Source organism: Dermochelys coriacea, chromosome 21, assembly GCF_009764565.3.
Source record: "Dermochelys coriacea isolate rDerCor1 chromosome 21, rDerCor1.pri.v4, whole genome shotgun sequence".
Classification (NCBI taxonomy): domain Eukaryota; kingdom Metazoa; phylum Chordata; order Testudines; family Dermochelyidae; genus Dermochelys; species Dermochelys coriacea.
The window spans coordinates 306,073-332,043 of NC_050088.1; the positions used below are offsets into that span (position 1 = coordinate 306,073).

Genomic DNA, 25,971 nt, shown 5'->3' on the forward strand with positions numbered 1-25,971 from the left:
TCCAGTATAAAGATTTAATATGAGCAGTTTCTAGCTGAGCAATACAAATTTTCACCACAAGAATAGCTTCACACTTCTATAGTGAAATATGAACACAAGGCCAAATCCTGACAGCCATCTCCAGGCAAAACTCCCACTGAATCAGATGGCAGTCCACCTGAATGCGGACTCAATGATGACTTCAGCATTTCACCTATGGTGAGTACCTTGTGTGGGAAATCACTTTTCTTTTAGGAAAAAAACATATGTTGACAGAAGAGGGCTTCCGTCAAGAAAACTACCTTTGTTTGGGGAGGTGGTGTTCAGAAAAAACACTTTCTCGCACTGTAGGCTGCATCTTCACTACAAATAATGGCATAACTATGCAATATAACTTATCTCCATAGTATAGACATACCCTCTGTTTCACTGTACAGCTTCTATCTAGAATCTTCCCCATCTCCCTCTTGCATATATGGTTTCCTGAGATGGATTTAAAGAAACAGCATGCCTCTCCTCACATCACTGCTATCTGCTGAATGGAATTAGAAGTGCTAAAATGTGTGATAATTCCTATACTACTAAAATGTGTAGCAGCCAAATGGCAGGGGACAATATGTTGGAGGAGGAACATCTAACTTCTATCCCTCCTGTCTCTGGGAAGCTCCAAGGCCCGTTCCATGCAACAGAATGGTAACTGAAGTCCAAAATGGCCAAACCAGGGATTTGTTAGAAGATTCTTTGAGTGGGTTGATTTTTTCTGGGGTCTGTCTATAGCTCTTCAACAAGATTTTCCAGAGTTCCTCTTGCCTTTCTTCTCTGTATTTCTCAATATCCCTCCCAGACACTGGTGACAAAATCCTCAGTGTCTGAGACACTATTAATTTCTCAATGCATTTAATCCTCCTGCACACAAAGAATTGAGAAGCTTCCCTGTATCTCCCTTTATTGTGCGATGTAATCTTGGCTTTTGTACAGCAGAGTGCTGTGAAGAGGGACGCTATAAGCCATTGCTATGAGGACCCATCCCACAGGGAGCTGGGATGGTCCCTCTACACACATGCAGCTCCTTTAAGACCAAGATCAGTGTCTAGTGCAGGAGGCAGGAACTAAGATGCAGACCAGAAGCTAACATACATTTATAGGTTTCAGAGTAGCAGCCGTGTTAGTCTGTATTCGCAAAAAGAAAAGGAGTACTTGTGGCACCTTAGAGACTAACAAATTTATTAGAGCGTGAGCTAATGCATCCGATGAAGTGAGCTGTAGCTCACGAAAGCTTATGCTCTAATACATTTATAAAATCACTGATTGTAGCCGAGAATAAAGTGTTGGATTTATGCAGTGGGGAGTCCCTGGTCTTGCTTAATATTTATTGTGCATATTCCTACAGAGTCTGTGCACACACTTTGAAACTTCCACTGCACATCTGTGCATCTCTGCATGGATTTAGGCTCTGAGCCAAAGGTTGGTTTCCTGAATCAATGCATCTCTGGTTTCCAGGCACTAGGACCCAGGGGGAGCTTGAATCTCAAATGAGTCAGTGCTGCTCTCACCCCTCAGAGCAGTGAATAAGGCTGGAGAAGCAGAGTGTGTGTGTGAATGGCTCATCTGATTTGGGAAAGTGTCCACAAACTAGGATACTACAGTCTACCGAACAGCTTGGGCACCCCTTAGGATTCCATCTCCCAGTGGTGTTCAGGGTACAGCTCAGAGGTGAGTGACAACACCCTGATCAAAGGGCTTTCACAAAGCAATCACGGTGGTTGTTGTAGAAGTTTGGGATTTTTATACTTAAACATGGTTTTTGTATACTCTGAACCTCATCCTCTTGGATGGGGGCAGTCCAGATGTGTTTGAAAGATGGATCGTACTGGCTGTGACTAGAAAGTAACATTTATGCAAAAAGCCTAAGATTTTTTCCCATATTTTGGTTGGTGTGTTGTGACTTAAAATGGACCTAATACAGGTTTGACGTCATGCTTATCTGGAAGACTTCAATAAGTGTTGGTGGCTAAGTTCAAAAACCTGTGACACATCCTTACAGACCACCCCAGTCTTAGAAGAATACAAGGATTCTCTCTCATCTGTTTTCACTCAGATAAATCAGACTAATTTAATGTTCACAAGTACCTCAGTTAATCTTCTAAGAAATCACCATTACCCTGCTCATTTCAGAGAATTAGGCTCATTTAACATTAGCCACATTTCTCCTAAAACAATCCTACATTAGTTCAGAAAACGTTCATTATCAGAGCTGAATTGTGGTGTAAGGCTGAGCAGAATTGATTCAAGGCTATCAGACATTGGCAGAAGCAGCAGTCCACCAGAGATACCGATTCTCTAGTTTCACATGGAAAAGCTTACAAACTCCTTGTTGTCTGCCTGTTGTGACAGGATGAAACTGAGTGTTTATTGATTTGTATTTGATGATAAAGCTGTTTTATTTAGGAGAGACACTAGTCAGAGAGACAGAGATGGGGACCCCAGTCAGGGAAACAGAATGAGATTTGGGGAGCTCAGAACAAAATGTAACTTGACAAAGTTTGTGTGCGCTTTGGGGGTTTCTTCCTTCACTTTAAATTCTTATTATATGCTCCAGAACTTTTAGGGAAAAAAAAAAGTAAGCTTGCTTGTCAGGCTGGTTTTTCCAAGTTGTCACAACTTGGAAGTTGCTCTGTAACTGTTAGAAAAAAAAATTCATGGGAGTTTTCATGCCTTGAAGTGTAGCACAGTAAAGCCTCTTGGGTACTTTTTGATATAAGCTAAAACAAAATACACGAGTTCTCCTCTGCACCCCAAGACAGTCATCTGAGGGTCCTGCCTAAATGCACATTGGTTACAGTTCCGAGTTGCTGCATACATTACAGAAAGAAGTTCCTTTAAAACAATTCCGTCACCTGCGATGTCGTGTGTGTCAAACTTGCAAGGTTGCTGTGGTGTCAGTACTTTCTCAAGAGGACTGCAACAATGGGATCAATGGCCAGATTAAGTGGACTGTCCAAATAAGTAAGAGAAGCAGGATTTGGCCCTCAAATGAATGAGTCATTCTATGATAAATCTCAGCAGGATCTGGAGAGATCTTACAGCAAGACAGTAACTTTTCTGTTGAGTATATGCAAAGTAGAAGTAATTATTCAACAACTTGAGAAATGCAGACAACTCACCCTAAAGGGATCTATTTCACAATGTAATAGCAGAGGAAATAGTGATGACTATATTGCTCATTACTTTCTCTGCGTGTTAGCTACGCAATGTTAATTTCTTCACCCAAAATTTAAGAATTCCTCTTCTGAGCTGTGTTCTTGGGCTTTCAGTTAAGAGTTACACAAAGAGCACAGGTTTCAGAGTAGCAGCCGTGTTAGTCTGTATTCGCAAAAAGAAGTCTGTATTTTACAAAGAGCACAATGGCTTATTCTGACACATGTATTAAATAAAAACAGTCGCAACACTAATTCATTACAATTGTTACCCACTTGCTTTAAAATGTGCATCAAAATTTGGGTTTAGAAAAACTGAACATGTTTTTGGAGGTCAGTGTTACGCTAACTGCCCTTCCTTTAAGGAGCATATAGAAGAGAGATGGCTGAGGCACATGTAGGAACTGAAGCTGTGCGAAGTGGAGGCTGCAGCAGTGTATTAATGGGTAGATTAGATCCCAAAAGCTCACTTATGACTCCACTTGCTTTGGTCATGTATAAGATGCTCCCTTTTACTCTTAATTTGAGTTTATTTAAAGAAATAAAAAAATTTAAAAAACCATTTGAAAATCCTAATATATTTTAATGAACATTTCTTGCATTCTGACCACCTTTTCTATTTTAAATTTTAAAGGCTATTCTGACATGTATACAATTCCCCAGTACTTTTATTTTTAAGGCAGTAATGCAGTTGTGTAGTTATTTGAGGACCAATTCTGTATTTCAAGTGCAAGTACTGTAGGCAATCTGTAGTAAAAGGCTGAAATTAAATCTCAACACCAATAAAATCAGTCCAATATTGGTGGAATTAGAGGTTGTTGAGTGTCATTAAAATCTCTGCCCTACAAAAGCAAATGAAGCCAGGATCTTTCAAACCATCTAAAGCAATGGTGACCTCTGCTGGCAATTGCCATCTCATCCCCATGACTGTAATGGGTTTATTTGATAAAGCATAGAAAGAAATTGCTCGAGATTCCATTAATGAACAGCTCTAATGGTGTTTGTTAACCAGTCCTTCCTTTGCACATCTATGCGCGTGTATACCTCTCTGTTGAACAATGGAGCCCTTACACACATATCCCACTTCTGAAAACCAGGGAAAAGAGATGTTTTTCTAAGTTTCCTCCAGCAAGTCTTGCAATACTCAGTCCATTGTTGGGGAGTAATTTTAGCACTAACACACACTTTCGGGGAAAAGTCTGCTGCCTGAACTGTCACCATTAGAAATGGAAATAGTTGACTTCACTATAGGCTAAATATTAAAAGATGCAATGGCCTGGAATTAATTCCCCAAATGGAAGCAGAGTAAAAGCTCTGGCTCAGTGTCCTCTTGGATTTTCTGCTTATGATGAGATTGAAGGAACTGGGGACTGACACCCAGCCTGATCCACATGCAGATAGTGGGCCAGATTCTCAGCTGGATTAAATGGGTGACTTTAGTGTGAATACACCAATTTATACCATCTGAAAATCTGGCCTCCTGAAAGAACAAGAACTCCTATAGGCAATGTAGGCCACCCATAAGAATATAAACATTCATCTACTACAACCATGTCTGGAGAGAACAACAAGAAGTAACTTAGGCAATGAACCAGAGAAGACTCAGGAGACTTGTGAAGGAGATGGGATCTACCTACTGAAGTGTTTTCTACATAGAAGACAGTTCATCGATTAGAAACCCAAGATTTGGACTCCAACAAGAACTGCAACTGGAACAGAAAAGCCAAATCATGCTGTGAAAAATATTTTTCCTAAGTTAAGTGCCCTAAAAATTCATAAGTTTTAACTCTACCTTTTAAACTAACTCCTCACCCCAAGTTCCTGTAAAAATAAAGGTCAGTAAAATGTACTTTTGGAACCTTAATCAATGGGAGTTAGATACTTAAATACCTTTAAAAAAATATATCAAGCCTCAATGCTTTATTACTTTTACAGTAGGAATCATAATGTAATCAAATACTACAGAACCATTTCTGCTTTAGATATGACTTCATAAAAACCATTAGCATGATTTATGCATGCACATTCAGAGCACATGGGCCTTATTCTCATTTATACAAAGGCTTGTTTACACCATACTGACAGCAAAGAGAGGCTATAAAATTGGTGGAAATTACATTTATGGTCCTTTTACACCGCCAAAGTGCTGCAAAGAGGCAATAGGGTCCGAGTCTCATTTACACAAAGTATTTTAACATGTAAAATACCGTGTGGTCTTGCAGAACACAAAGCTCACTTAAAAAAAAAATTTAATATAGGCCGTTAATTCATTGATTATACCTACTGTATTTGGTTTGTTTAAAGCAGGAGTTCTCAAACTGGGGGTTGGGACCCATCAGGGATTGCAAGGTTATTACATGGGGGTCGTGAGCCGTCAGCTTCCATCCCAAACCCCGCTTTGCATTCAGCATTTCTAATGGTGTTAAATATATTTAACAAGCGTTTTTAATGTATGCGGGGGGGGGTCACACTCAGAGGCTTGCTATGTGAAAGGGATCATGAGTTTGAGAACTACTGGTTTAAAGACTAATGGCAAAGAAAAATGAATGATATAGGCAATGTGCATTCATTTCTTCACTGTAGAAAGAGATTCATACCAGGGCACAAAAAAATATTTATTCAAGAGCAGGGAGGATTATGACTAAAGAACTGCAGAAAACTCCTAACAAAACTATATAATAGGTCAATTTGAGGGCAGCTGTAATTCAGAGGAATCATGTGCAATGTTCTGCATGCTGGAAAAAAAAAAAAGGTTATCTGTCTATAGTGATGAATTTTGTAAGTAAAGTTGAAGGAAGAATTTCATTGTCAGCATAAGATGCTCAAGACAGACATCTGCCAAATGTGCAACAAACAAACGAGATAAATAATAGCAAGGAAATATTATAGAAAAGTCAATACAACCCTGCCGTGAATACTGCATCATGGCTGGAATATATGCAGCTGAAATAAAAGTCTAGAGAAAGGCAATGAAAATAATGGGGCTCTGGGTACAAGGGATCTTCAGCATGAGGAGAATAATAATATTCTGAAGTGGTATGAGAGGCATGAAATGCTGAACAACAGACAAGGCTAAGTGGGCACTGTAATTAACTCCTTCCTGAAATACCAGAGTAAGAGAACACTTGAAGCTCATAGATTCTGAGGCCAGAAGGGACCATTGTGATCATCTAGTCTGACCTCCTGTATAACAGAGGCCACACAACTAACTCAAAGTAATTCCTTTTTTGAACACAGGATCTCTTAAAAAAAAAAAAAAAATCTAATCTTGATTTAAATATAGCCAGTGATCGAGAATCCACCAAGACCAGTGGTAAATTATTCCAATAGCTAATTACTCACTGTTAACAATTTACATCTTATTTCCAGTCTGAATTTGTCGAGCTTAAACTTTCAGCCATTGGATCTTATTATACCTTTGTATGTTAGACTGAAGACCCCCCATTATTAAATATTTGTTCCCCATGAAGGTGCTTATAGATTGTGATCAAGACACCCCTTAATGGTCTCTTTGTGAAGCTAATTAAGATTGAGTTCCTGTAGCGCAACTATAAGACATGTTTTCTAATCCTTGAATCACTCTCATGGCTTTTCTCTTAACCCTTGTCAAATGTATTAACATCCTTCTTACACTGTGGACACGAGAATAGACAGTATATTCCAGCAGTAGTTGCATCAGTGCCAGACACAGAAATAAAATAACCTGTCTATGCCTACTTGAGAGTTCTCTGTTTTTTATATCTGTAGCAGAGCCAGGTGGCCTCGTGCTCAATGCACTTGGTTTCCACTCTCTTGCCTCCCAGCAGGAAGGGCCTTCAGTGGTGTATCCTCATTTCAGGGTTTTCAACATTCTTACTCTCTCCTTACTAGAGCAGGAGATGGGGTGGAAATGAGGTTACACCCTCACAACAAGGGCAGTTGGTGGGGGAGTGTCACATGGTGCTCTACTCACCACTGAAGTGCCTCCTTCTAGGCACAGCTGGGATTATCTCCGACAGTCTCACACCCCTTCCAGTGGGTGCTCACTCCATCTCTCTCCCCACCCCCCTCCTCAACTGCTCCCTTGGCCCTCCTACCTAGTCACTGTAATTTTTCCCCTTCCAGGTGGAGGGATGGGATTGTGTACTAAAGTCTCTCTATATCCGCTGTCCCAAGCAGTCTTTCAATTCACTGTTTCTCAATGGTGCCACTTCCCCAGTGGCTGATAGGGGTGGGCCTGGGTTCCCCTTTCTCCAGGTTCTAGCCCAGGGCCCTTACAACCAGCAGCTAAGTTTGCCCCACGCTTTGCTGCTGTTTCCCAGGACTATTTCATACATTGCCTCTATCAGCCTCCTTCTCCAAGTACACTGTTCCCTGCAGGCCAAACTCCCTTTCCTTCTCACCTCAGACACTCTCCAGGCCTCCTCCATACCAACCTATCTGCCCTCAGCTACCCAGCTTTATACCTGCCCTGCATGTTCCTGTCCAGGTGAGCTTCCTCCTTTAATTAGTCCTCATTGCTCCCTAGCTTCTCCTCCAGGCGCAGCCTAAGCACTTAATCGGCCCACCTGGCCACCTTGACCTCTTCAGGGCAGATGTGGGGTGAACACCCCATCACAGGGGGCTAGGGCCCTCCCAAACCACTGACCTCTGACCCAGAGCCCTTTGAGAGGCAGCAGTGTCAGTCACTCTGGTGTGCCCACATGCTATCATCTGTCTCCCCCAAAGACTCCCAGACTAAGACAAGCAAGTCCAATACAGCAAAAACGAAGACACCTTAAACCTTCAGTCTCAGGTGAGCTCATCTTCCTCACAGCAAGGCTTGTTCAGGAGCCCTGACCGCAAGTCTGTCTTCCTCCCCGGTCTTTTCCCTTTTAAGGTTTCTCTCCAGGTGGAGCATTTAATATTCTCTGCAGACCTGGAGGGGTGGGGCAGGGCTACCTGGATCCAGTATTGTCCATTGACCCCTTTGGGCCCAGAGAGGGGTTTGTACACCCCATCACAGCACCCAAGCGTTAGCCCTTTTGGCCACAGTGTAACACAGCGAGTTCATATTAAAAAGCAAATATTTCATTCATTTTAAATTAATACTCCCCCCCTCCCCATATAGAGGCAAATAGCTCAGGAATGTTCCAGAAAGGACTAAAGATTTATGTGAATATAAATAGCATCTCAGTTACTCTAGCTCAGATAAAAGTACAATTAAAGTCTGGAAATACCAATGTTATGTTTCCTACAGGAAGCATAAAGTAGCATCTTATATTGCTATTACAATCTATGTTTTATACTCTATGGAATGTGCAAGTATGACCAAGTTATGATGCGTTGTGCATAAAGTGACATTACTGCAATGTCTGATGGCTCCAGCTGTGCACTCATTGATTTGTGCCTGTAGTTGAAGTCCTCTGCCTCTGAACTTCCCTAAAGACAAAGCCAAGCAACCCGTGTGGTATATGTAACTTTGACTCTTATACATTAATTGGGAATGATTAATTCCTCTTACACTTGTTTAAATCAGGAATAACTCATGAAGTAAAAATGTGAGAAGGAGCAGATCCTAAATGTCTAAACGGTAGATCTTTAATAAAGTCCTCAGTAAGCACAACTGCATTTGAAGTGGTTAATAGAGTTCAGCCCCTCAAATGTGTCTGAATTTTTTTTTTTAATATGTGAACTTTTTTCATACTTTGAGAATGCATAAAAGGCCAAATAGAATTATACTGAGCTCTCAAGGCACACAAAAGCCTCCTTTATTCTAAGATCAAGCATGAGACTTTTGAGCCCAAAGGCTATGTTTCTCTGAGAGTTATAAGCACCTGAAGACAGGGGCTTATAATGAATGTGCTGCTCAGCCATGCACAAGAGTCAATACACAGAATGTTATACTGTATAGAAAGCTATATACAAGGTCAGTGCTGTGCATTGGATAATGGTCAAATTTAGTGGTGAGACAAGGTGTGAGAGGTCATACTTTTTACTGGACCAACTTCTGTTGGTGAAGACAAGCTTTTGAGCTTACACAGAGCTCTTCTTCAGGCCCTATAGAGCTATTCATGGTGAAAATTAAAGCTATCAAATCAAGACCAGGGCCCTTTGTATTTCCAAATCTGGATGACATTTTGGTGGAGCAGAGTCCCAGTCCCAGATCAAAACTTTTGTACAAGATAGTTTGAAAAGCCTGAGTGAAAGTATCACTTTAAATCTCCTGCTTCAGTGTATGAAACCCTTTGGACTCCATCTCAAACACGGAGGAGAAAAATATTTACCTCCTAGCAAAGATCCTTTCTTCTTTTTCCAAGGATCCTGCACTTGCCATAAAGCCTCAAAGAGTTACTGTAAAGTGGTTCCCATTGGCAGAAGGCCATATCAACCCCTATCAAAATCACATTCTCCATTACTGGGAACAGTTGTATTGCATGATTACACTTTCCAGATTTCTCAGTGGAATCCTCTGGAAAAAAAATTGTGTTATGGTTACAGTCTCCAATAAAAATCCAAAGAAGTTGCATGATACAGGCTCTGCAGCTTGTCAAACCTAAGGCATTCTCCTTGGATTGGCAACCCCCAAAGTTATTTTCCTGGTGATATCATTCAGACGTTCCTGGCCAAGAACCCACTGACTGTTAAGTGGTACTATACCTGCAACTTCTGATTCAGTTGATACGGTTATAGATTTGCTCAAGAAGTTTCTAAAATTGAAAACTGAAGTTGGTCCACTGAATGTATTCTCAAAAAGAAAAGGAGTACTTGTGGCACCTTAGAGACTAACAAATTTATTTGAGCATAAGCTTTCGTGAGCTACAGCTCACTTCATCGGATGAAGTGAGCTGTAGCTCACGAAAGCTTATGCTTAAATAAATTTGTTAGTCTCTAAGGTGCCACAAGTACTCCTTTTCTTTTTGCGAATACAGACTAACACGGCTGCTACTCTGAAACCTGAATGTATTCTAAAAGGGCTCTTCCAAAAGATAATTTTTTAAATGTATAATTATATCTCCAAAATCTCATGTCCCTTGCCGTGGTATATCATAACAATGCGCCAATAAAAAGGCCGATCCTGCTCCCACTGAATTAAGTAGCAAAATTCCCACTCATTTCAGTGGAAACTGTTTCAAGCATAAAGAGAAAAAATTGTCCATCCACACGTGAGGTGATTTTTGGCTTTTTTTTTTTTTTTTTTTTTGGATAACTTAGACTTGCCAACCCTCAAAGCTAGGACATTCATAGATGTGATTCAAATATCAAATCCTTTCCAGAAATAATGTGATCATGATTCTCACTTTGGTGGCTAGTCATTTATTTTTAATTGCTACATTTGTGAGAGGTGCTACAGTGTTGAAGTTGCTGTGATATGCTTACTTAGAGATCCCTTCTATAGGGTGGCTGCTTGGAAAACTAAGAAGATTAGACTGTTTCACAGTCTTTAGTCACACAGAGGAAGGTAGATTATCAATGTCAATGGGATGGGGATTATTTCTTTGACGATTTCCTACTACTCTGAGTATTTTTCTGGCTGTCAGCTAGTGTGGTTTTGCTAGTCTAAACATTTTTATGATGTTTTACAACTCATTAATTTCACATTTTTTTCATCTAAGTGATGGAGTGTGTAATTGTGCCTCAGAACTTTTCCTGATTTTAACAGAGTTGATCTCATTCACTCATTTTCTTTATATTGTTTTCAGCAGAGCCATATGAAATCTAAATAAAAAACAGAGAAAGTGCATTAAGTTAATCAGAAATCTTACACATGTGGACTTGCCAACCACCCCATGCTATATGTTATCTTTGTTTCCTGGTTAAACAGCTTTGGCTCAGAAGTGAGCACTTTTCTGTTTTGAAATTTACCCTTTATTATGAGAGGTGGCCATGTGCTGGGTAGTTCACTGAAATATGAAAAAGCATGTCTACACTTAGGCTCCAGTTAGTCTCAAAGAGATTTCTAGTAACTTCAAGGATAACTGAAATTGTGCATAATGCATCTTCATCTGGTCATCACTTCTGATGGGGATTGCTCCTGCATGGTGCTGAGCACTTTTGCCACAAAGCACATGCATAACTTTAACCATATGAGGAGTCCCATTGACTCCAATGCTGAGCACCTTCTAGAATCAAACCTGTAACTATGAAACAATGTAGCCATCAGTGATTAAACACTTTTCAATGCAGCCCTGATGTAAGCAATGCAATTCTGGTGGCTTTAATGGAGGGATGAATTTGGCCCTTCACATTTTTACAGAAGCAAAAAAGGACTAAGTTTCTATCATGCAGATGTCTGAAAGTTGATACTGAGGGTATGTCTACACTTACTGGGGATCGATGCTGCAGCGATCAATGCACTGGGGATCAATTTAGTGGGTCTAGTGAAGACCAGCTAAATCGACCGCAGAACGCTCTCCCGTTGACTCCGGTACTCCACCTGAACGGGAATCATAAGCTAAGTCGACAGGAGAGTTTCTCCCATCAACCCAGTGTGGTGTGGACACCGCTGTAAGTCGACCTAAGTTACGTCAACTCCAGCTATGGTATTCACATAGCTGGAGTTGCATAACTTGGGTTGACTTAACCCCGTAGGGAAGACCTGCCCTGAGATAACTACATATCAAGGCTTTAAAAAAAAAAATCCACCCATCAGTGGGCAGTTTTATCAGGTAAACAGTAGGGAAGCAGGCTGAGCCATACATTTCTGGATATTAAATTTGACTCAAGTTATTCTGGATGTGAAGAAAATCTTCTAAACTCAACTGATGCAGTGTTGTATTTCTGAGTTTGCAGTCTCCAACGCCCATTGGAATTCCGGGTTAAGCTCCCAATGCCTGATGGGGCAAAAACATTGTCGTGGGTGGTTTTGGGTACATGTTGTTAGTCACCCCTCCCTCCGTGAAAGCAACAGGCAGACAATCGTTTTGCGCCTTTTTTCCGTGCAGACGCCATACCACGGCAAGCATTGAGTCCGCTCAGCTCGGCTCACCATCTCCACGGCTGTTGTGTCCTGGGTGCTGCTGTCAGCAGACGTTGCAGTAGGTCTGCTAACCGTCGTCATCCACCGCTTCTGCTGCAACTCTGCTCTCCTACAGACGCCATACCACGGCAAGCATGGACCCTGTTCAGCTCACCATCACCGCTGCTGTTGTGAGCATTGTAAACACCTCACACATTATCCTGGAGTATATGCGGAACCGGGCTAAGAGACGCCAGCACAAGGAGGCTTTTGATGAGGACATGGATACAGACATCCCTGAAAGCACAAGCTGTGGCAATTGGGACATCATGGCGACAGTGGGGCTGGTTGATACAGTGGAACGCCGATTCTGGGCCAGGCAAATAAGCACAGACTGGTAGGACTGCATAGTGTTGTGAGTATGGGATGATTCACAGTGGCTGTGAAACTTCTGCATGAGTACGGCCACTTTCCTGGAACTCTGAGTTGCTTTCCCCCCCGCCATCCTGAAGCGCAGGAATACCAAGATGAGAGCTGCCCTGACAGTTGAGAAGCGAGTAGAGATAGCCCTGTGGAAGCTTGCAACGCCTGACTGCTACCGGTCAGTCAGGAATCAATCTGGAGTGGGCAAGTCAAGTCTACTGTGGGAGCTGTTGTGATCCAAGTAGCCAATGCAATCACTGACATTCTGCTATCAAGGGTAGTGACTCTGGGAAAATGTGCAGGTCATAGTGGATGCCTTTGCTGCAATGGGGTTCCCTAACTGTGGTGGGGTGATAGATGGAATGCATATTTCCCATCTTGGCTCCGGACCACCTTGCCAACCAGTACATAAACACAAGGGGTACTTCTCAATGGTGCTGCAAGCACTGTTGGATCACAAGGGACGTTTCACCCACATCAGTGTGGGATGGCCGGGAAAGGTGCATGACGCTTGCATATTTAGGAACTCCAGGCTGCCTGAGTAGCTGCAAGAAGGGACCTACTTCCCAGACCACAAAATTACCTTTGGGGATGTTGAAATGCCAATAGTTAGCCTTGGGGACCCAGCCTACCCCCTGCTCCCATGGCTCATGAAGCCTTACACAGGCAGCCTGGACAGTAGTAAGGAGCAGTTCAACTATAGGCTAAGCAACTGCAGAATGGTAGTAGAATGTGCCTTTGGATGTTTAAAAGCTCGCTGGCACAGTTTGCTGACTAGGTCAGACCTCAGCGCAACCAACATTCCCATTGTTATTGCTGCTTGCTGTGCGCTCCATAATATCTGAGAGAGTAAGGGGGAGATGTTTATGGAGGGGTGGAAGGTTGAGGCAAATAGCCTGGTGTCCGATTTTGAGCAGCCAGACACCAGGGCGATTAGAAGAGCACAGCTAGGTGCACTGCGCATCAGAGAGGCTTTGAAAACCAGTTTCATGACTGGCCAGGCTACGGTGTGACCGTTCTGTGTGTTTCTCCTTGATGCAAACCCACCCCCCCTTAGTTGATTTTAGTTCGCTGTAACCAAACCACCCTCCCTCCCCCTCTTCGAAATAAAGTAAGTATTGTTTTGAAACCATGCATTCTCTATATTAATTAAAAAAAAAATAAAAGAGAGAGAGATAACTGACAAGGTAGCCCGGGTGTGGGAGGAGGGAAGGACAAGGCCACATGGATTTGTAGTGTGGCTACAAAAAGCAAACTGTTTAAATGACAGCTTTCTGTCGCTTGGGCCATCCTCTGGAGTGCAGTGGCCGGGTGCCCGGAGCCTCTCCCTCTTCCCCCCCTACCCCCGTGTTCTTGGATGTCTGGGTGAGGAGGATATGGAACTTGGGGAGGAGGTCAGGCGGTTATACAATGGATGCAGCGGAGGTCTGTGCTCCTGTTGGCTTTCCTGCAGCTCCACCAGACACTTCATCGTGTCTGTTTGCTCCCCATTAGCCTCAGCATCGCCTCCTGCCTCCACTCTTCGTGCTCACTTAATGCTTTCCTGGCCTCTAATGCTGAATGCCTCCATGCATTAAGCTTTGCCTTATCAGTGCAGGAGGACTGCATGAGCTCGGAAAACATGTAAGCACGAGTGTGTTTTTTTCGCCTTCTAATCTGCAATAACCTCAGGGACGGACATGATAGGGGGAAGTGTAAACATTTGCACGTGAGGGGGGAAGATAAAAAGGGAGAGTAAAATTTAAGATGATACATTTCTGAGAACAAAAGGGTTACTCTTTCACAATGAATCAAGCAATTAACAGCAGACAGAATACGTACAAGGATGCATTTTGCCTTTTATATTGCGCGCCTGCCGGTATGGTGACACATCACACACAGCTGGGCAACAGAATTCAGTTTCCAGGCCACCATGGTAAGGCACAGGGTATGTGGGGTTGGCTTCTTACACATAACATGTGGGAATGGTTTCAAACTGCAGCGCCATCCTTTCCCATAGCAAGCAATGGGTTGGGTTTCACATTTAAAAGGACGGGCTGTGGTTTTCGGGTGGATGTGCAGGACACACCTCCCCCCACCCCACCGTGTGGCTATTCTCTGGGATGATCCCTTTTAGCCAAGGGCAAACAGCCCAGCATGAACGGGGTCCTTTTACTGTTCCCTTACAAAAATTCCCCTATTTCAACCAGGTGACCATGAATGATATCACTCTCCTGAGGCTAACACAGAAAGCTATAGACTGAATTTTGCTTGAATGTGACCAAAACCCAGGACCGTTCGCTGCCATGCTTTGTGCTGCAATGATTCCAGAATAATTGCTACTGGATTGCCGTGGTAAAGTGTCCTACCATGGAGGACTAAATAAGGCAGCCCTCCCCAGAAACCTTCTGCAAAGGCTTTCTCCAAGAGAGCTTCATGGAGATGTCCCTGGAAGATCCCCGCTCCATCCCCAGACATGTGAAGAGACTTTTCCAGTAGCTGTACTGGCCACGAATGCATCCCAATTCTTCAGGGCAAATCAAACATTAAACACTATTGCTTTTAAACCCTGAACTGTAGTTACAAATGTGCACTCACCAGAGCTGCCTTCTCTGGCTTCAGGGTTGGGGAACCCGCCTTCGGAAGGTATTGGCTCCAAGGTGATGAAAAGGTCCTGGCTGCCAGGAAGAACAGATTCACCGCTTGCCTGCTGCGCATTCTCCTCCGCTGCCTCATCCACAAAATCCTCCTCCCTGTTGTGTGAGACTCCCCCCTTGCAGGTGTCCACGGACAGTGGTGGGGTAGTGGTAGGGCCCCCCCTAGAATGCCATGCAGCTGATCATAGAAGCGGCATGTATGGGGGTCTGACCCGGAGCGCCTGTTTGCCTCCTTTGTCTTTTGGCAGGCTTTCCTGAGCTCCTTAACTTTCATGAGACACTGCTATATGTCCCTGTTGTAGCCTCTCCCCAACATGCCCTGTGAGAATTTTGGCAAATATATTTGCATTTCTTTTTTGCTCGGTATTCTGCCTGCACAGATTCTTCTCCCCATACAGCAGTTAGATCCAGTGTCTCCCTTTCGGTCCATGCCGGAGCTCGTCTGTGATTCTGGGGGGACTGTACGGTCACCTGTGCTGCTGAGCTCGCCATGCTGACCAAACAGGAAATGAAATTCAAAAGTTCCCAGGGCTTTTCCTGTGTACCTGGCTAGTGCATCAGAGTTCAAAGTGCTGTCCAGAGTGGTCACATTGGAGCACTCCCGGAGTGCAATTCTGTTGATTTGCGTCCACACTACCCCAAATTTGATCCAGCAAGGTTGATTTTAGCTCTACTCCCCTCGCCGGGAAGGAGTACAGAAGTCGATTTTAAGAGCCCTATAAGTCGACACAACGGGGTTGGTTGTATGGACACATCCATTTTAAAATTGGCCTAAGGAGGCTAAATTCGACCTAACCCCGCAGTTTAGACCAGGGCTCAGAGAATTATGTTGCACACACCATCCATTCTTACCCAGGAGGGAAGGCCCTATTTTAAAGTAAATTATTTACCCTTCTACCACTCTGGCCATCTGTAAAGCTAGTATTTTGTGTTGAAAAAGTCACAGCATTCTGGCTGAGATTACAGGGTCTCTTATTCGCATTAATTGCGATCATTTTGGTAAATGCCCTTGTGTATTAAGAGAAGAAACTGCTAAGACAGCAAATACTCATTACATTATTTTTTAGATTGCATGTTAAAAAGCATAGCCACAGGGAGTGTGTATCTAGATATGAGACATTTGCTGTCTTCGACCTGGTCTACACTGGGGGGGTGGGGGGTTGGAAATCAATCTAAGTTACACAACTTCAGCTACGTGAATAAATGTAGCTGAAGTTGATGTTCTTAGACCCAGTTATGAGCTGCCAAAATCTGAAGAACCGGTTCCTTCAGTCGCTCCAGGTCTTCAGCGGCACTGAGGGACCCACCACCGAAGAACTGGAGCGAGTGAAGGACCCACTGCCAAAGACCTGGAGCGCTGTCGGGTGAGTAAAAAGAGATTCTCAAGGGGAGCCTCCCCAGCCGGGAGCTCAGGTGAGCCGGACAGGACAGTCCTGCGGGCCAGATGTGGCCCGCGGACTGGAGTTTGCCCAACCCTTTAACAACCGGTTCTAAAGCGGCTTCTAAATTTAACAACTGGTTCGTGCGAACCAGCTCCAGCTCACCACTGCTTAGACCTCCTCACTGCCGCTCCCCAGTCAACTGCCTGCACCTCTCACGGCGGTGGAATACAGGAGTCAACGGGAGAGCGCTTGGGGGTTGATTTATTATGTCTAGACTAAATGTGATACTTGACCCCTGCTGGATCGATTGCGGTCTGCTGATCCGGCGGCTAGTATAGACATACCCTTTGCAATATTCTCTTTCCCAAGGTACCTGGATAGGATCAACACCTCAAGTATTTGAGAAAACGTGGCTGGTTTTCAGAGTTCTCAGATGCTGACATTTTTTGTCCTTTCTGTCCCTTACAAGGCCAAATTTCTGTATTCCTTTCAATATCTGATTCTTTGGGCATTCCTCACTATTAGGGAATGGGAGTTTATCTGAAATCTCTATATTTGGATTCATATTTGGTAGTCACTCTTACAGAAGAGGACTGAAGTTAAAGTTTATGGAGCCAGTATCTGTTTGAGGTTTGATCCCTATAAGGATATAATCATAGGAATTGAAGGATATTGGGATCCCATCAGCAAGTCTCCTCTGAGAACGATAGTTTTATGATTAAGATATGGATTAGGACTCGGACCTCGATTCAATTCCTGTCTCTGTTACAGACTTGCTTTGTGAACTTGGGCAAGTCACTTAATCTCTCTGGGCCTCAGTTCCCCTTCTATAAAATGGGTATAAGCTATACTTTCCTGTCTCCCACTTTGTCTATCTTGTCTATTTAGACTGGAAATTCTTTGGGGCCGGTGCTGCCTTTTGGTGCATGTTTGTACAATGCCTAGAACCAAGGGGCCTGTAAGTGTTACCATTATGCAAATATTAATCTAATTATTAATTTTTATGTCCAGTAAACTCATAGTGGGAAATCATTCTTAAATATTAGTAATCCATCAGCAAGGTTTTTGGTATATTGTGATACAGCTGGAAATGCTGGCATCACAAAAAATAATCCAAGTGCCCCTCTGGATGCAAACAGAGAATATTCATGGAATTTAAAAAGGAAGATGGAGAAGTACTTTGCCAAATCTGGATTTTTTTCTTGAAACTATAATGGATACTTCACATTGCTCAGCATGGAATCATAATCCCAAAACACAGTCTAATCAACCGTATCTGAGTTCATCTGATACAGGCCTCATTTTGCTTCCTCTTTGCTCCTATTTGTTTCTAATTTAAATTACCATCACACTTGGCGATGCCTAGACACTTAACATCCCTCTTCCCTAACAATGGTCTTTTTAGGACACTGATGAGCCCCGATTGATTGGGTGGTATTATTTACATTACAATAGCACCTAGAGGCCCAAATGGGATTGAGGCCCCATTATACTAGGTGCTACAAATACAATGAGAGATGGTCCCTGCCCTGAAGAGCTTATATTCTACACAGAAAAGACAGACACAAGAGGAGAAAAAGTATTCTTCTGTTTTACAGCATATAGTACTTGTCACCCTTGGAAGTCACTTAACTTTTCTGTGCCTGAAGGCACCCAACAGCTGGGAGTGCACTTCCCACTTCAGGTAGACAGAGTTGTGCTAGTGGGAGATAGGATACACTAATAGCAGTGTGGATGTTGTGGCTTGTGCATCCCAGCCCATCTGATTCTCTAGGCTTGACAGTCCAAGCTGCAACTCCACACTGCTATTGTTAGGGGGGCTAGCTCAAGCCCTGCTTGTGCAAGTGTCTACCAGAGCTGGGAGGTTGTCTCCTGGCTGCAATGCAGCCAGACCTTCACTTTCCCCAATATACAGCGTGGGGATAAGATGAATTACCTATTTCACATGCAAGTTATGAGTATTTAATGTTTTCAAGGTGCTTGGACATCCTTGCAAGAAAAGTAAGAGGAGGGTATGGAGTATCATTATCGTCATCTTATGTCTGCACTTAAGTGGTGTTGCATGAGCGTAGGAATGGAAAATGACCTAATTTATCACACCTTTGTGGTAGTAATGTGCTTCAGCTGATGTAGAAAAATAGCACCCCCACTGTAATTTTGCCACAATAAGCAGGATTTCCCCAATAGCGGCTACACAATTCAGGACTACTGCTGTGACAAGTTAGAAAACTTAATTTCAAGAAAGGCAGAGTCCTATGTACCCAACAGGAACTTTGTGGTATGTGCAGGCAATCCAGACAAAAGCCAGTTTCCAAAGCAAGTCGAGTTGAGCCACAGAGCATCGTTTTTTCAGGGACTACTGCATGCCACACTCCTCTCCTTTGTGAAAATAAGTATTGTTTTGGATGTTCAGCAGATACAACGTATCAGATGCAAGTGAATATGGTGGGGGGAAGGGTGCGGCACAGAAGGAAATCAGCACCTTAAAAGATTGAGGGGAAAAGGCTTCCTTGTAACAGGCAAGAACATGTAATATTGGACAAAAAGATTAGAACTGGGTTTTAGACAAGGTGGACCAAGCTTTGTGCAATTTAATTTTCTTGAAATCTTTTCATCAACTAGTCCACAGTGATGTCATTTCTTTTCTAACTTATTTGTGATATTTCATGTAGCAGTCAGGTCAGTGCAGAGAGGAGTACTGTTGTTATGGATCAATACAGGACACACTGCGTGCACCAAATAGGTCCCGACAGCTTGATCTTCAATAGACTTATAAAGAGGGGACACCACTATGGGCCAGAGATCTGACAATCTCTCAGTTACCGCAGGCAAAACTCCAGTTGATTCCACTGGCTTTGCCTGATTCCTTACTCCATCAGTAGATGGCAGTATGTGATATCTCCTACATAATACTTTGTGGGTGCCAACATTAACAGCTCCCATTCATTCCCTGTCCAACTGGTTTTCCATGCCCTGGGCCTCCGTTCTGTTCAATCTGATTGCTGTTCACCATGAGCAACTATTAATAAGAGTTATATTTGCTCCATATATATCTTTTCATGTTTGTCTTTGACTAGGAGCCCAGCAGAGTGACTCCACCAAATATGGAGACTTATCCATACAAAGGGCCAAGTTCTTCCCTCAGTTGTTCCTGTGGTATAAGCAAAGCCAGTGTTCATGAAGTCAGTGAGAGTGCTGCGCTTTTAACAAAGGACAAAAATTATGCCCAAGTCTCCAGCACTCTACACTACTATGGTTATGTATTTAAGTCCTATAGGAGAAAGATACTATTGTAAGGGTATTTTAAAGTGATTCTCTTTAATTGCGAACGCACTCATTCTTCCCCCGCCCCCAAGCAGCCTATTCAATTTCCTCATCAAAAAAGCAGCTCAGACATTCAGCCCCTTTCTTGGGGGAAGAAAGGGACAAGCCTGTGCATTGTATCAAAGGACATGGAGCAGACTATGTAGGATAGTACAAACAAATTCAGAAGAAACTTTTATTATCCCGTGACCAATAATTTTTCCCACTAGGGGAGAATTAGAATGTTTCACTTGGAAAACCCCATCTCTATTCTCTCTCTCTCTCTCCCCCATCAACAGTCTTCACTTCCTGGCAGTCCCCAGCTGAGTTCCTTCCTCTTGAGATTTATCATCTGAGCTAAACATAATCTAGGGATAAGTCTCACTAGGGTTGCCACCCTCCAGGATTATCCTGGAGTCTCCAGGAATTTTGATTAATTAATTAATCTTTAAATTTGTCAAGGGATGACACCTCCAGGAATATGACCAACCCTAATTAGCAACTTATATCCCATGCAGACAGGACTAGTTCCTGATCATGCTCACTCTGCAACTTGCCGGCCCTGGAACATCCCAATCCACCAATAACAGCCATCAGATGAGATGCTTGTTGCTTTCTTATGCTAGCCTAACCATAGTCATCATGAGTGACGTGAGGATTGGGCCCTCTAGGCAGCATCCCACATTGTGGTCACTGCAGAGCCCAATCCCTTCCAGAGCTGTTGGGTGACAGGGTAGCCCCCAAACAGCTACACCCTTATGCTCCCCTCTGCAGCCAGGGAGCTCCAGGGGCGGATTAAGACTGGGCAAAAGGCCATGACTCCATTGTCAGATTTTAAGGCCAGAAAGGACCATTGTGATCTAATCTGACTTTCATAACAGGCCAAAGGACCCCCTAAATTAATTAATTACTGCTTGAAGGCAATATTAGTTGTTGAATTAGAGTACATCTTTTAGGAAAACATCCAGTCTTTATTTTAAAATTTCCAATTAATCCACCACAACCTTGGTAAATTGCTTCCATGGTTAATTATCCTGTTAAAAATGTGTAGTTTGTTTTGAGCCTGAATTTCTATAGCTTCAACTCCCAGCCATTGGATCTTTTTATACCTTTGTCTACTAGAGGGAACCCCTCTATTATCAAATTTCTGTTTGTGAGAAAGGGTCGCCTTTGACAAATGTTTCGTTTCAACACTTAAATTAAAAGTTGTGTTTTTCAATTTGAAACAATTTTGTTTAGAAATTTTTTAATTTATGCTAAAAATGTTTGACCTTTTTAAAAAGGTCAGAATTGAAAACATTTTAGTTGACCCAAGCTGATTTTTTCCCCCCCACATGATCAGTGTGAAAATTTTCAAGATTGACTTTGTCCCATTTTGAGATGGGAAAAGTTTCAAAATCTTAAAAAAACTCGTGTGGGATGAGAAAGTGCTTTCTTACCCAGCATAGTGGCTTATGCTTTACTTACAGAAAGTACAGGCCAGAGATAATAGACAGCTTTTAATTCCCCACATCAGGAATCCTGTCCAGGCCCCGTTTCTATCCCTATTATTAATGCATCTTATCCACACTATAAATACTCAAAGACATTTCAGTTCTTCCCAGATGCAAATCTGTCCTGCCCCAGTAGTTCTTGCCAACTCTTCTCTCTCATCTTCTCAGGCATACACTGTAAATAGGAGAGTGCACAAGGTTCAGTGCTGAGCTACACATTCCAGAGCCTCATCTCTGCCAGAATTGTGCATTCCCAGCTTTGCCAAAGCACGTGGAACCACTCACATGAGGGAGAAGAAATCAGGCTACAAACTATATTCTTATCTAGACACCCATCACTGTATTATCTGTGTGCTTCCCAAAAAAAAGAACTAAGGCAACATGAGGTCCAACAAATGAACAATATTTCTCCCTCCTCCCTCTCCCACTTGTGTCTGACTCAGAGGGGGAGAGAAAGAAAGAATGAATGTGGTTCTCTCCACTCTCTCTTTTTTAGTTGTTGCACGAATATTAAAGAAATTATGGCTCCTGATAAGGAACATTTTCCTCCATGTCACATACAACAATTTAACAAACTGCAGAATTTCCTCCTGCTTTGATCTGAATTTTAAGTGTTTTATCCTTTAACAAGATAGCTTTTCAAGAGAGTTCATAATCAATTTCAATTTGGCCTGCAGCTTTATGGCCTGTTGACAACCTCAACATGTCTTGGAAGTGAAAGGAAATAGTTTGCCAGGAGGCAGACACATTTTTCATGCTGGAAAATGGCTGATTTTATGTTCTATGTTAAGATTTTAAAGTTAATTGCTTTATATGCCTAGTAAGATCTTAGTAACGTAATCAAAATTACTTTTCGATGGCACTTTGAAACTCTGGTATCTTGGGCATAGGAAGTATATTCTCTGAAACGTTTTTTGTTCTTTTAACTCTTGAGATTTTTTTTACTTTACAGTAGGCAGAAAGTGACCTGCATAAATTGAGTCTTTTGCTTAACACAATGATTTGCTTATCTTTTTCAAACTCAAGTTCATCCAGGAGAAAACAGGCAAAAGCAGAAATAGTGTTGTCAGATAGAACATATCAGGTCTTTTCATAGGCTGGGGGAAGATTTTCAAAGAACAAACTTGCATTCATGTCTTTGAAAGTCTCCTCCATAGTTTATTTCTCCTGTTGTGTGGATTATTCTACAGTTATGGAGGTCTCATTGCTCTGGTGAAAATTGTAATAAAAATAGAAAATGGCCAGGGAGAAGGTTCATTCTTGTGGCATTGATTGTGAGCACAGCCTAGGCCATGGCTATTCAACACCACATAGGTTTCTAGGACCAGTTCCCAGGGCAGGTGTTCTGAAACATTTTTGTACTGTAGACCGCATTTTAATACAGAGATTATCTTGTACATCTCTTCTTTCCCTTCACACTTGTGTGGCCTACCTCCCCTCCCATTCACAGTAGAATGTCATTACAACAACTGTGACTATTCAGGACTGTTGGTTAATGCCTTGGTCCAACAATTTATTAAAGTAAAACTCCTTGAAGTTTATATAATATATCCGGATAGACCCCTTCTTCCCCTACCCCTGCCAAATTCTAAACTTTTTACAGTGAATGAATGACATAATGATGGCAAACTTCAAATGTGACTGGTTATTTTACTGTCTAATACAGACTCCCAGTAGATTGAAATATGGATTTTCTATCAGACTTTGCCTAATTGCTGCTGTGGAGCTATAAAATGTGCATGGTCTTGACATTTGGGTTTGTTCACATCTCTATAATGCAGCCGTGGCTCACCCTGAGCATCATCCCAACTGATGCTTTTTTATTAAGAAAGCTCCCAGAGAATTTTGTGAACTCATTTAAATTACATGTATTGGAATCACTTCATTCAACACTGCAAAGAAGAGTTTGATCCACCAGGATGGTCACGACTTTATATCCTTAAAATTGTGGATCCTCTTAATCTTTGTTAGAGGATAAATCAGATTCAGTGTGTCATACATTTAGAAAGGTCTGGTTTACTAAGCTGATCTGTTCACTGTTCAGTATTTTTGCTGCCTGATCATTCCTATGTGCACACATGCTTAGCCTTAGTGACCGGCAGAGAAGGAGTTTGTGGACAGCTAATTGAAAAACAAATGACTGGAATTGCTTACATGGAAAAGTATTGATGCATTTTTAGCTGCTTCTACTATAAAGTATCTTGTGGTAACAGGAAGGGAAACATCAATCTGTGACTAGCCAGCTGTCTGTACACCATCACCAAGTGCCCCACAGATCACCGTCCAAGGGAATATTGAACTCTGAAGTAAGTCTGATTAAATGTAAATGCCATGTTTGGCAGAGTCCAGTACCAGGCTAGATAAACAAATGATTTAGATTATCTTAAAAAAAAATGTAATAGAGCTATACATTCTAGCAATGGTGCTGCTTGTGCATTCAATTAATCCTGTCCCAGGGCTCTGCAGTGCTAAATAGCCAAGACTTAAAACAGTGTCAGTAAAAGATCTGATAGAATTTTGCACCAAGCCCACTCAGAGTGGGTAGGCTCCTGTAATGATGCACCACAGATTTGTGCTGGGAATCAGAGTGTAGGGGATAAGGTAAAGCAGAAGTGAGTTCTCTAGAACATCTAATTAAACCCGTGAACAAGCTTTTGTAGTTCCTTCTCACATTTCCATTCAAACAAACAGCAAAACAGACAGGAAGAGGGAGCATTTTAGTGAACTTTCCTTTTGTTTAAGGAAAACGACAAGAAATATTCAGCATTCTGAAGTGAAACAAGGAGATTAGCTTTAGGCTTGTGCTGGGGAAAGCCTTATGGGCAGGAGGCGCCCTTCAGCATTTACTGTGATGTTCAGTAGTGCATAGGAAAAGAAGTAATTGCTTCTACTGTAACAATGAACTCTGCTCATGTTTCCGCTGCCTGCATTTAGTGGCATGTGTTACAGTACATAGTACAACTATAAGAACAGATGTTAAACTCCAGATACATAATTTGAAGGCAACCTTGTGTTGTAAACTTTAATCGCTATGTGGCTGGTAATTAAAGAGTATTGCACCAAGTTGGATACAGTTATGATAATTCATTCCTGAATGCAGTAAGTGTGAGATTGTGTCATGGGCATTAGGTTTGTATGGAATTTCCTATGTTAGAAATGTGATGAAATAGGAAATATCACACATGCTACATCAAAGCAAGTAGATAGCTAAAATTAAAAATGCACAACTACAAGGGAGCTGGAAGTAAGGATGATTCAGTTACAAAAGTGCTATCGATAAAATTCTCTTTGCGCAATTTGGGACAGATTAAGAATCTAACACGTGCTTTAAGGAACCACGTATTTTTCAATTTGCCAAAGGGTTGTCAAAAGTGATAAAGTCTACAATCAACTCAGAGGAGAAAGGTGGGTTCCCTATGTAGAATAAAAAGTATTGTAAGTGTCTTAGTAACATCCTTTTGGGTTTCATTCCTATAAACAGGAACAGAAGAAGCTACCAAGCACTCAAGCCAGCATTCCGATTTACTTCAGAATGCTCCATTCCATTTCCAGATGATGTTTGCTAGCAATCTACACAAATTCCTGCAGGGAAATCAGTGGAAAACTGGTATAACTCCCTCAGCCCAACCCCATTACTCCCTCCCCTCAGGCAGAGTCCAAGCATATAAAAGCTTGGCAACAAAGGCAAAGGTTTCAGAAAGCTAAAGTGAGTGAGTGAGGAGACACAGTGGAGATTTTAACCATAACTATGTAACCAATACTGGAGGTGCAGTGTGAGGAAGCAAGTGCTCAATCCACTGGACTGCAAAACGTGTAAGCGGGGGAATGGTCCTGCTATCCTGGGGAACTTTCCTGGCTTATACACCACCTTTGTGGAATTGGCTAACGAAAGGATCCGAGTCCTCGCTCCCGCTCCCTTTACCCAGGGGCCTGCCTGCTCTCGAGGTCTCCCCTTCCTCCCTCCCGTGGGGCAGAGTCCTCATAAACCCAACAAGGCCAGGCCCAGGGTTCCTGCAGGGCTGGACCTCCCGTCTTGTCATGGTCACTTAGGACGGTGGCTAGGGTGTCCCCACTGCGGGGGGCTCTCTCCGCCCCGGCCACGTCCCTGACCCACTGCTCATTACATAGAGTTCAAAGCAAACACGAGCGATTAAACAGCGACCAACGAACAAAATAAGGACAAACGGGCCGTCACCCGAAGGAAACCACGTCACCCCCTCCGTGGGCCGGGGACAGGCCACCAGCCGCCTCTGGGCTGCACGGGAAGGTCAGTCTGTCCCTCGCCCGTCCCAGGCCCTGGCCGCGCTGCAGGGACGCCGCGGGTGAGTTGCCAGGTGTCCAGTTTTCAGCCAAACACCCAGCTGAGAAAGGGCCCTCCCCAGCCCGGTGAGAAGGAGCGAGCGAGTGAGGCCGGGGGGAAGATGGAGTGAGCGGGGCGGGGCCTCGGAGAAGGGGCGGGGCAAGGCTGTTCGGTTTCGTTCGGTCCGGAAGTGGGCGACCCGGCGGGCCGGACGCTTGCTCTGGCCGGGGCCGCCCTCAGGCTCTAGGCGGCAGGGCCCTTCCCCCAGTGTTGCCCCCTCCCCCCCGTCGGGCTCACGTCCCCCCTCCCAGTCCGGCCTGTGAGCCCCCTGGGCTGGTGAC

The 25,971-nt window shown here is 43.1% G+C and overlaps 1 protein-coding gene across 4 annotated transcripts in view; it reads left to right on the forward strand.

Annotated features, from left to right (window-relative positions):
* The first annotated feature begins 1,551 nt into the window (after positions 1 to 1,551).
* Positions 1,552 to 25,971, forward strand: part of NGF (nerve growth factor) — a 58,371-nt gene continuing 33,951 nt past the window's right edge. For all 4 annotated transcript variants that reach the window (XR_006276510.1, XM_043500597.1, XM_038380052.2 and 1 more), the window contains exon 1: positions 1,552 to 1,692. The gene's annotated coding sequence lies outside the window, so the exon portion shown is untranslated. The remainder of the gene's footprint in view (positions 1,693 to 25,971) is intronic.